Raw genomic sequence first — 12,696 nt, 5'->3', positions numbered from 1 at the left:
ATTCAGACTTTTGCTATGGGGCCCCATGATTTCTATGTACGCCCCTGCCCCAAAGAATGCATCTTGGGGTGCAATGATCATATTGACACCATATGTGCTCCACAGAATTTTATACCATTGGGCGGTGAAGAAAGAATAATTACATTTTAACCACTAAAATGTTGTTTTAACCCCAAATTGTAAATTTTTATCAGGGCTAATAGGAAAAAGTAGACCTCACAGTTTGTTGTGCAATTTCTCCTGAGTTATATTAGAAAAACAAGTTGAAAAAAAAAAAAGAGCAACCAAATTTAAATAATAGGTGCAGAAATTATGCAGATATTCTGCAACATTAAAAACCCACTAAAAGCTGATTGTGGGAACGTAGACTTATCTAATAAGAATATGGCAAAGACTCATCAACTCTGGAGTTGGATTTTTTATGTATTCACTTTACAAACTTCATGGTCACTTCTTATTAATCAAACGTTTACCCAGTTGAAACATTCCCAGGGAATACGGTAAACTCCATATAGAGGCACCGAGCAGTCCCTGAGGCGTGACAGAGGCTTGAGGTACGGGCCGTCAGTGTTCTGTCGTCATGGCCACCAATGCTGTTGTGTTGTGTGTAGCTGCTCTTTGCATTCTAGATAATCTTGTTGCTGCTACTTCCTTGCCAGAAACATCATATTGGGGTCTCCTAAATTAAAACTCGTCATCTTCACAAACAAGGTTTGTATATTTCTGATGTCTCTATACTACTGATTTACTCAAGAAATATTTATTTATGGTGTGTATTCATATTATATTAGTGATAAGGTCATTTATCTGTAAGGATCTTCTCATACATCTGATCTGGGGGTACATGCTAAATAATAGCAAATAATAAGAAAAGTTCTAAAGTCTAAAAAGTAGAGGCAACAATCACAGCAATGCAGTAGCAGGAAGTATGGTGGTAATGGTTTTATGAGCCAATTCATAATACTATTTTTGTAATAATGTAATAGCATTTAGATATTTTCATTAAATGTCTTTCCACAAGTTCTTTATTCTTTGCAGTCCCCCAACAAGTTCCTTTGTAAAGCTACTTTCACACTTGCTTTTTTTGCGGTGCGTTTTTTGCGCACACAAATGCATCATGCGTTTGTGTGCGGGTTTTGGTGCGTTTTTTGCGCATTACAATGCGCACCCATAGACTATAATGGGTGTTTTGCTGTTAAAGAAAAAAAAAAAAAAAAAAAAAAAAAAAAAAAAAAAAACCACACATTGCGTACACATGAGTTTTTTTGGGGCAAGTCGGACGCACAAAAAAAATGCATTTTGTGTGCCCGAGCGCACACTACAAAAAAAGCATGCGCACCCATGTAAGAGATAGGGGGGAAAAAAAAAAGCATGCTTTTTTTTTTTCGCTAAAAAACAGCGCAAAAAAACGCCAGTTCACACGTTCAGTATTTTACCTCAGTATTTGTAAGGGTACCGTCACACTTGGCGACGCACCAGCGATCCCGGCAATGATGCGACCTAGTAGGGATCGCTGGTGCGATGTCAAACAGTCAGATCTCACCAGTGACGCAGCAATGATACGACGGTCGTTGGGACCCTGTCTCTCAGACCTGTAGTATTGAGGTCGTTCGTCGTTGTCCCTGTCAAACACAGCGATGCATGCTGGCCAGCGGGACACCAGCGATCAAAAAAATGGCCCAGGACATTCGAGCACGATCAGCGACATCGCAGCAGGGGCCCAATCACCGCAATGTGTCACACGTAGCGAGATCACAGGAGAGATCGCTGTTGCGTCACAAAATCGGTGACACAACAGCGATCTAGCTATGTGAGATGGGGGCTTCAGGTCAAAACCAGGAGAGGAACAATCAGCAGAAAAGTATTTCAGAAACATGTCACCACTTCTGTATTTTCCGCCCTTTCCTGGTTTTAGCTTACAAATACTGAGCTAGAAAAAAAAAAACAAAAAAAAAAAACAAAAAAAAAAACACTTTATTTTGTTATGACCAAACTATATTGCTATACTTACAGTAGGTGCGGATTACATGTATTTTCACTTCAGAAACGCACTAAAGACTCATGTGCGTTTTTTTTGCTGCAGATTCTCCAAATCTAATGTAAGTCGAAGGCCTGGATCACACGTGGCACTCGGGAGCGGAGCGTGCGGCTGTATGTATTTCTTTGCAGCCACATGCTCCACTCCCGAGTGCCGGCGGCAGTGCCGGGTATTAAGACGTGAGACTCTTTCGAGTTTCTCACATCCCACCCTAAGGGCTCATACCCATCACCGTGGAGAAAAAAAAAAAAAAAAAAAAAAAAAAGTCCGACTTTGGTTCAGAAAATTCTGACCAGTGTCATGCAAATGTCCTAAGATTTTCATGCGTGTACAATACGATTTTAACACCTAGCATCCGATTTTACATGCATATGTGATTCGATTGCAATGCGATTTTAACATGAGCTTTTACACACAGCAAATCTCAGTTTTCCAAGAAAATATTCTTCAAGATTCTATAGATAGAGATTAGAGAAATGGATAAATATGTGAATGATATATATAATCAGTGCTTTGTGTGTGTAGTCTATGGTACTTTTTTTTTACTAAATCCCTTTCAAAAAGAGATAAAATGGCTTGGGATCCCCCATGTCCTATGAAAAGGCAGCAATTAATCTAGCGTGTGCAGTAAAATCACAGCGTAATCCGACACAAAATAAAATACTGTAGATAGGATAGCTATAAAGATGCCAGTCACATCTATAATTAGTGCAGTGCTTGTGTAGCTTACAGTAGATGTATATATTTTACATAATACATTATTTTCAGAAAAAAAAAAAAAAAAACGGCATAGGATCCCCAGGCATTTTATTAACCACAAGAGAGAAAGCCGACGGCTGGGAGTAGATGTTTATTGCCTGGGAAGGGAGTACATGGCGTTTCCCAGGCTATTAATATCAGCTCACAGCTGTATACTTAGCCTTTCCTGGTTACTAAAATGAGGGACCCCCCCCCCCCCCCCGAAAAAAAAAAAAAAAATTACAAAAGGTTCCCCCTATATTTGATAACCAGCAAAAGCTAGGCAGACAGCTGCGGCTTGATTTTAATAGCCTAGGAAGGGGCCATGGATATTGCCTGCCTCCTAGACTAAAAACATCAGCTCTCAGCCACCCATGAAAATGTGCATCCATAAGATGCGCCAATTCTGGCACTAAGCCTCGCTCTTCCCTCTTGCACTGGTTCAGAGGCAAGTGGTGTGATAGTTGGGGGGGGGAAATTGATGCAGAGGTGTATCTAGGTTTTCTGGCAGCCAGGGCAAGAATTCAGTTTGGCGCCCCCCACCCTCCAAATACATATGCGATTTGTACACTTTGACGAGTCTCGCGCGCCAATACCCGGCACTGCCGCCGGCACTCAGGAGCGGAGCATGTGGCTGCATGTATTTCTATGCAGCCGCAGGCTCCGCTCCCGAGTGCCGGCGGCAATGGTGGGTATTGACGTGAGAGACTCATCCGAGATTCTCTCATGTGTGACCCCAGCCTTAGTCATGTACCGACAAGCTGCTCTATTGCTCTCAATGTTCAGTGAAAAACTGAGAGGCGCAGGTAGAGAAGCTCCTTGCTTCTGAATTCTCACAACAAATGCACTGCACACTTTTAGGATTCTCCCTTGCCAGTGGCAAGAGTTGACAGTCATGTCAGCACAAGCATGTGATTTGTATACTTCTGGCTACATTCCGACTAGACGTGTCTGACCTTGCTCAGTTCATTTTCATTGAGTGAGGCCATACATGTCTAGTGAGTGCGTGACCGCATGCATGTAAATCGTCAGCACAAGAGAATCCTAATAGCGTGCAGTGCGCACTGTGAGAATTCAGAAGTCTGCACTCACGTAGAATGACTGTAGATTCATCACAGACCTAGACAACCCATTTACTGCTCCTAATATAAATAAAAACATGAGAATTAGTCAGCATCACAAATAATATTTACATCCAGGTACCTTATAGATGATGTCATCCCTGGAGTCAATCTTGTCCATACCCCATGATGAGTTTTCTCATCCACAGCCGTCTGACAGCCGACTTCCTCTTCTCCAGTCTTCTCCAGCAAATCTCCACATGATGCCCTTAAAGATAGCAGTGTCATTATAATGCTCCTGAATAAAAATATCTGTCCTACACTGAGCCCATGAATAAATAATTGCCCCTCACTATATTGTCTGCACAAAATATGACCCCACGCTGGCCCTCTTACGGTACATGCTCTTCACACTGACCTCTCCTTTCTATACTGGCCCCCTCTTCATACTGTCCTCTCACACTGTGTTCTCCCTATAAAGGTCCAGTCTCTATACTGTACCCTCTCATCACACTTACCCCTCCTTGGTATACTGCCCCTCCTGACTGTACACTTACATTGTTCCCCTGTAGGGAAGGTGACCAGACGGACGTGTCAGTAGGGAGAGAGGATGGTTTGTGCACTGTAGTCAGATATTTGCAATGACAGAAGGGAAACAGCTGGGGAAAATGGAATAGGAGTGCAATAACTAAGTTTGACCACAAAATGGCAGGGGGGGCGTAGTTCAGGACTTGACAGCAGCTTAGGGCTTTAGAAACCACTTAGTCATGGGGGGCAGGGAGATAGGAACCCAGGAGGGAAATTCCCGAGGAGGGGGATAAATAGGACAGGACTGGGTTCCAGTCCTGGGAGGAGCTCAGGAGGAGAAGCATCAGTAAGGAGAACGGACAACGGTGGAGAGCTCGACCCAGGGACTGATAGGAAGAGACAGTCAGGGGGGTGGCCCCGACTCGAAGAACAGACAAGGCCCCGGGGTACCGAATTGAAGACCTCGGACTGGTGAAGCGCTAGCGATAGATAGGCCTAGGGCAGCCCCAGCGAAAGAACCGCAAGGAACGTCACTACAAAGAAGAGAGGTGCAGGTACCCGGACCTGAATACGGAGAGCTGTAAAGGTGCTGCGGTGTATGGCTACGGTTGTCAGGAGGACGGCCAATAAACTCGGACCTGTTGTACCTGAAAATTTGCCTCTGTCTCGTCTCGGTGTCGTCTGTGCACTGTAAGCAGTGGACCACCCCCCAATCCGGGCCATTACCACATTTGGCGTAGTCGGCAGGATCGCCGCCAATACTTCAACTTCAGCGGCAAGCCTGCGTCAGAAGAGCCAAAAGGACTCGAGTTGCTTTATTTGTGGATTACAAATTTGAGACTTTGTTCCGGATCATTGGCTGTCAGAGGATCCAGGGGCGGAACAAAAACTGGACGGTGGATCGCTGGCTTTTCTCGAGCAGATCCGGAAAAGGAAAATTTTGCAAGATGGTCCCCGAGTGGAATACAAATTGGGACTGTGGCTGGACCCATCCAAAGAAAATCCAAAAGAGACTTTGTGCCTCCCCAGGACTGGTGACTTCCGGTCAGGAGGAGGTTGGCGCTAACATGGACTACCAGGAGCAGCCGTTGGAGGAACTGTGGCAGATCATCCCTGCAGGCTGATCCTGCCGAAGGGCGGGATGAAGCGCAGCGGCGGGCGCCAGACGACGGGAGCTGCGGAGGAGCAGCGGAGGCCAGCTACACCCCGGACCGACTTCTGGGAGAGCGGAGGAACAACCTGCAGAAAGCTGCGGCACCGGGAAAGGCGAGTACCTCCGGCACAGCCGGTGGCGCCGCAGGCAGGTCCCGCCCCCACGTCCCATGCACAAGACCAGTCCCAGGGCCCCGAAACTGGCCCTCGGCCTCCCCGCTTGGCCTCCCGCTCTCCAGCGACCCCAGATGACTCTGCGGCCCCTGCCTGGCCGACCGACACCTTGGCCAACGTTCCCGAGCCACCCCGCTCGGCGGCGCCACGTCGCCGGCGCGGAACCGACCCATGGCCACTCCTGCTGCGCTCCATCTTCCAGCGGCGGTCTATCCATCGAGACCTGCCATCACTTTGACCTCGTTCCGGAACGTTGTGGCGGCCGGACTGCCAGGTTCCGCGGCTGCCGCTACTTCGTCCCCGGCTGCGGCCTGCTCCGCGGCCGACTATGGTCCACCCGCGGCGCCGTCCGTAGCCTACCCGGAAGCACCCACGGCCGCCCCTGCCTTGCTCACGGTTCCAGCTGCGGCCTGCCCATTAAGGTCCGCGGCCGCTCCGGCCCCACTCCATATCGCAGCATCGGCCAGATCACCTGGCCCTGCAGCCTATGCTGGGCCTGTGGCCGGGTCGCCGGGCTCTGCAGCCTATGCAGGGCCGACTGCCATCCGCGTTATCAGGTCCCAGCTTCCCCGCTCCGCTTCACACCAGCCGACATCCCCGGCGCCGCGCCTGCTGCGAGGGCTGGGGGCCGGAGGGAGTGAAACCATCACATCGCCGGAGATAAGCACGCCCCTGCCACTCAAAGATGCCGCGCAGGAGCTCTCTTCTGGCTGCTAACTAAAGAGAGGGCGCAAGATGAGCACCGTGGAACTACCTTCGGCCCCTTCTACCCCTTTTGAAGCATCTCTCAGGAGGGAGATGACCCCTGGGCAAAAACATGTGGGGCCCAGGGCATCCCGGGAGCTCCACGGCTGTGGAGTTCCTTGCTATTGGCACAACATCGGCCGTCAGGAAATGGCCCAAACTACTGGGATGTCGTGCATACGGGGGGAGTGCTAATGTTAAAGGATGGGGGAGTACTTCCATTTTGTGTTTGGAATATTGTGTTTAAAGAAGGAGTTAAAGTAGAGAAAAAGAAAGAAAAAGGGGTTACTACTGTTGAGTCACCTTTATTATTATTAAAGCAAAGGTAACCATATACACAGGATACCAAAAGTTGATTTAATGTGTAGTATGTATAAGAGTGTGTAACAGGTTCCGGGTAAAGGGTATGATAAAGACGTCGACCATGACTTTCTAACTGGAGGGACAAAAAGACGGAAGACATGGAACCGGACAGTGGTCCTTCAGTCAGGTCCCCGACACCACACACACCCAAAAGGATAGGCGGGAGCTAACGATGACCTGGTAGGCGAAAGGCCTCGGTCATGGCGTTCCGGACAGTTGAGGGTAACAGAAGGGGAGAGTAGTGGGAGGTACACGTACACGCCGTAGAGTAGTCCGGGTGGACCTAACCCAACTTGAAAGAAGTTGTCACGTGGCATGTGTGCCGGCGAGTAGCAGTAGGCTGCTCGGAGCATGGTGCTCCCGGTTTGGTTTGGCCCCCTGCGTATGGAGGGTTTGGCCCAACAACAGACAGTGGACAAGCTTCAGGACGACTAAGGTAGGGAATACGATTGTCGAGGACAATAGACAGAGGAAGGGAGAGTGTAGGGAAGGTGACCTGACGGACGGACGTGTCAGTAGAGAGATGGGATGGTTTGTGCACTGTAGTTGGATATTGGCAGAAGGGAAACAGCTGGGGAAAATGGAATAGGAGTGCTATACTTAAGTTTGACCACAAGATGGCAGGGGGGGCGTAGTTCAGGACTTGACAGCAGCTTAGGGCTTTAGAAACCGCTTAGTCATGGGGGGGCGGGGAGAGAGGAACCCAGGAGGGAAATTCCCGAGGAGGGGGATAAATAGGATAGGACAGGGTTCCAGACGGTTCCAGTCCCGGGAGGAGCTCAGGAGGAGAAGCATCAGTAAGGAAAACGGACAACGGTAGAGAGCTCGACCCGGGGACTGATAGGAAGAGATAGTCATGGGGTGGCCCCAACTTGAAGAACCGCAGAACAGACGAGGCCCCGGGGTACCAAATTGATGACGACCTCGGACTGGTGAAGCGCTCGTGGTAGATAGGCCTAGGGCAGCCCCAGCGAAAGAGCCGTGAGGAATGTCACTACGAAGAAGAGAGGTGCAGGTACCCGGGCCTGAATATGGAGAGCTGTGAAGGTGCTGCGGTGTATGGCTACGGTCGTCAGGAGGACGGCCAATAAATTCAGACCTGCTGTACCCGAAAATCTACCTCCGTCTCGTCTCTGTGTCATCTGTGCATGGTAAGCAGTGGACCACCCCCCAATACGGGCCATTACCACACCCCCATGCTACAACCCCCCACACTACTCAGTCTCTATTCTGTGCCCACCTACTTTTCTCCCCCCACTATTCCCCTCCCTCCGCATACTGTCTCTTCTCATATCCCCCTGTTCACCATACTGTCTCCTCATATTTACCCCTCACTCTCTATACTGCCTACTCACATATACTTCCTCACTCCCCATACTGTGTCCACATACATTTTCCCATTGCTACTCATACTGTGTCCGCATACATTCCCCCGTTCGCTCCCTATACTGTCTGCACCCATCCCCCACTCACCTTACTGTGTCTGCACCCATCCCATATTGTTTTTTCTTCCATGCCACCATTCCCTCGTAACGTTTCCTCATACATGCTCTGCATCTCCCCCTTTGTTCCTCATTCTGTGTCCTTAAATCCGCCCATCCCCACTCCAAATTTCTCCCCACATATTAAATCTCCCATCCCCACTCCAAATCTCCTCCCACACATTAAATTCCCCCATCCACACTCCAAATCTCCTCCCACACATTAAATTTCCCCCATCCACACTCCAAATCTCTCCCCACATATTAAATCTCCCATCCCCACTCCAAATCTCTCCCCATATATTAAATCTCCCCCCACATATTAAATGCCCCATCCCTACTCCAAATCTCCCCCACATATTAAATGCCCCATCCCTACTCCAAATCTCTCCCCACATATTAAATGCCCCCATCCCTACTCCAAATCTCCCCCACACATTAAATACCCCATTCCCAAGCTAAATCTTCCCCAACACATTAAATCCCCCATCCCCACTCCAAATCTCCCCCCACACATTAAATTCCCCATTCACACATTAAATTCCTCCATATATTAAATTCCGCAATCCCCACTCCAAATCTCCCCCCATCCCCACTCCAAATCTCTCCACACACATTCAATCCCCCATCCCCACTCCAAATCTCCCCACATACATTAAATTTCCCAAGCTAAATCTTCCCCCATGCACTTAATCTTTGATGTTTTCAGCTCCACTGGAGCACTTACCACCAATGTGCGCTTCTGCAGGGCGGCGAGTGACGTCAGCAGCATGTTCACATGATCTGATCACGCTGCTCGCATCACTCTGAGCTGTAAGACGCAAGTGCAAGTGATTCCTGGGAGCCGGCGCACTGCAGCTTCTCTGTGCCAGCTAACAGCCGGTACAGAGAACAGCCGATTCCCAGTCCAGGGGGTGGCAGAATGCCGCCGTGGGAGACACTGTGGACCGCCACATTAGGCCTGCTTCACATTTCTGTTTGTCTCCATTAGTCAAGATCCGCCGTTTTGCAAAAAAACCGGATCCGCCATTTTTTTTGGCGGATCCGTTTTTTTCTCCATAGACTTGCATTACCGGCGGATCTTGACAGATGGCCATCCGTTAGATCCGTTTTTTTGCGGATCCGCCAGATTTTGGCGTCCACTGACAAGGCTGGACAGACAATGCAACGTTTTTCTGGCTGGCCGGATACGCACTTTACACTGCGCATGCCCAGCAGAATCCCGATCTGGCGGCTGAGAAAAAAATTCTCTCTCTCTCCCCCGAGACAGCGGTTCCTTTAAATTTCTTCCTTCACAGGATCCGTCAAAAAAACGGTCCGGTGGCACACGTTGATGTCCGTACGCAGGCGGATCCGTTTTCCGCCATTTTGGCGGATTACAACTGACACAAAAGACGTGTGAAACAGGCCTTAGGCGACCCGAATGCACCTCCCTGCCGGCTGCCCCCCCCCCCCAGGTACGCCTCTGAGTTGATGTTTATATTGTCAGGAGATATCAAGCTCAAAGGTCAGTAAAGGAGAGGCGTCTATAAGGCCTGTTTCACACATACGTTTTAACCTGTCAGTTGCCATCCGCCAAAAAGGATCCGTCGAGACACCAAAAGGTGCCACCGGACCATTGATATGACCGGATCCGCCGATCTAGGAATGTAAAAGGAACTGCGCTTTTACAAAAAAAAAAAAAAACAGCCGATGTGCCGGGGAAAACAAGTGCCGGGGGAACCGCGAGAAGAGAACAGGGTCGCAGGAAGACATGTGCCGGGGGGAGCTCGCAATGTCGCGGGAGGTCGGAGCTCGGGTGAGGAGACGGCGGGAGCGATGGTGAGAGAGATTTTAGAGGCTCCCGCGACGGCAGTAATGGGTTAAAATGCTTCCCGGGGCTATGATTCCAGGCATGCGCGGTTTAAACTGACGGTCCGTCAGAGAAAAAACGTTGCAGGGTCCGTCTCATCCGCCCAGGAGCCGCTAAAATCTTGACGGATCCGTACAAAAACGGGTAGGACGGACGACTGTCAGTCAAGATCCGCCAATAATGTAAGTCTATGGGGAAAAAACGGATCCGCCCCTTTTTTGGCGGATCTGTTTTTTTAAAAAAAAATTGGCGGATTTTGACTGATGGCAAATAACGGATGTGTGAAACAGGCCTAAGACATCCCCATTGCTAACCTAATAATGATATTGTTGGGTCAGCTGTGATTTTACTGTACGTGGCAGATGAATTTCTCGCTTTTCAAGGGACACCGGTGTGTAAAAATCAGATGGCACTTGCATGGTTCAAGTGCCATGCGATTTTTTTTTTTTTTTTCCCCCCCTCAACCATTGACTTGCATTGGCGAGTCTCGTCCGAGATACGAGGGCAATCGCAGCATGCTGTATTTTTTTTCTCAGTCCAATTTCAGCTGAGAAAAAAAAAAAACACACAGATGAGCAAGAGCTCAAAGATTAACATTGGTCAGGGTGCACCGCAGGTGAGTTTACGCAGCATTAAAAAGAAGCACCGCGGGCATGAGATCTCTATAAATCCTATCCATTTTGCTAGAACTGTTAGACACTGCGTCTTTCACGCAGCATCAAAAACGCACCAAAAGCTCATTTTGGGAATGTAGCCTAAATGTTACCACAATGAGTATTTGGTGAGTTTTGATGGTACAGATTTTCTGCACCTATAGTTAGGTTACTTTAATTTTTTCATTGCATTTTTAATCTGGTTTTTTTTTTACATGCGTTTTTATTGCGCTTTTGAAGCTGTGTTTTTTTACCTGCAAATTTTCTACATCTAATGCATACGCCAAAGAGAAATTTACATGTTGCGGATTTAAAAAATGCGCTGGATGTCTGTTTACACAGCGTAAAAAAGAATGCACAGTGGGCATGAGATTTCTATAAATCCTATCCCTTTTGCTGAAACTGTAAGGCTATGTTCACACGTGGCGGCTTTTTCGCGTTTTCACCGCGAAAAATAAGCATCCCATGCATTCCTATGGGATTCCGCAATGCTGTGCTAATGCTGCGGTTTTTACCGCGGCGGAATCGCTTTGCGGTAAAAAATGCAGCATGCTCATTAATTTAGCGGAATCGCGGCAATCCCGCACCCATAGGAATGCATTGTTCTGCTTACTTTCCGCATATGGCTGTGCTCACCATGCGAAAAGTAAGCAGAACATTTGCAGATGGTACCCACGGTCCGGAGCAGAGGAGACTGTCCTCCGGGCTTTGGGTACCATATCCCTATAAAAAATAGAATTTAAAATAAAAAATATTGTTATTCTTACCTTCCGGCGTCCCGCGCAGCCTTCCCACCTCTTTCCACGCTCCCGGTCCCAGTAATCCTTTGCGAGCGATGACGTCCATTCGCGCGACGTTATCGCAAATGACCACGAGACGTCGCGATCCCGCGAAAACGGATGTCATCGGCGGTAATGCTCGCAAAGGATTACTGAGACTGGGAGCGTGGAGAGAGGCGGGAAGGCTGCGTGGGACGCTGGAAGGCAAGAATAACAATATTTTTTATTATTATTATTAACATCCTATCTTTTACTATTGATGCCGCATAGGCAGCCTCAATAGTAAAAAGTTGGTCACACTCGTCAATCACTATGTTTGACGAGTGTGACCAACCTGTCGATCAGTTCTCCAAGCGATGCTACAGATCGCTTGGAAAACTCTAGCAATTCTGCAAGCTAATTACGCTTGCAAAATGCTTGTTTTTCAGCGGGAAAATCGCGGTAATTTAAAATGAGATTTTCCCGTGGAATGGAATTCGGAATTCTCGCAGTAATTTCCGCGAGAGTTCCACTACGTGTGAACGTAGTGTGAGGTAGCGCTGTCATACAAGGTCGGGGTACACTCGCTTGGCAGCGAATAAATCACATCCGGTACGGGTTTTCCATAAAACCATATCAGTCCGTGAGGTTTATTCACCATCATAAAACACAGCAGCAATATACAACAGTGTAGCGTCCATTATATGCTTCACATTACAGCATAGCGTCCATTAAACAGGCTATTTAGCCCCAGGATTATCTCACCCACATCAAGGTTCCCATATGGCTGTTTCTCCAGGCTGCAGACATCCACTCAGTCCTCAGGGACTCTCAGACGCTGGCCGCCATTACACACACAGCCGCTCCACAGGCTGTTAGCCAGGAGATCCTTCTCCTCACAGGACCTTCCAAACTGGACCAATCAGGTCCCAGCATTCACCCTTGTGACCTACCCTGGCCACCTTATATGGTCTGTAGCCACGCCCACTGGGTCACATGGCTATAACCTCATCACAAGTCCTTCACACACTTCCAAAGCCTTTTACTATAAGCGTTTTCAGACACACCCCTGGGTGGATTTGTAGGTAACCAGAACCCGCCCATCTCTCTAGTTACCTGAAGACTTCTCCCTTACCCTTAGAAACAACACCTCA

General features: G+C 48.5%; 1 protein-coding gene across 1 annotated transcript in view; it reads left to right on the top strand.

Annotated features, from left to right (window-relative positions):
- Nucleotides 1-397: 397 nt before the first annotated feature.
- The window catches only part of MORN3 (MORN repeat containing 3), a 45,988-nt gene continuing 33,689 nt past the window's right edge, over nucleotides 398-12,696 (top strand). Inside the window, exon 1 of the mRNA XM_073585985.1 lies at nucleotides 398-711. The gene's annotated coding sequence lies outside the window, so the exon portion shown is untranslated. The remainder of the gene's footprint in view (nucleotides 712-12,696) is intronic.

This window comes from Dendrobates tinctorius, unplaced genomic scaffold (genome assembly GCF_039654945.1).
Source record: "Dendrobates tinctorius isolate UK_male_01 unplaced genomic scaffold, ASM3965494v1 ptg000090l, whole genome shotgun sequence".
NCBI lineage: Eukaryota > Metazoa > Chordata > Amphibia > Anura > Dendrobatidae > Dendrobates > Dendrobates tinctorius.
Note: the sequence above shows the minus strand (reverse complement) of the source record. Positions and strands in the feature narration are given on the sequence as shown.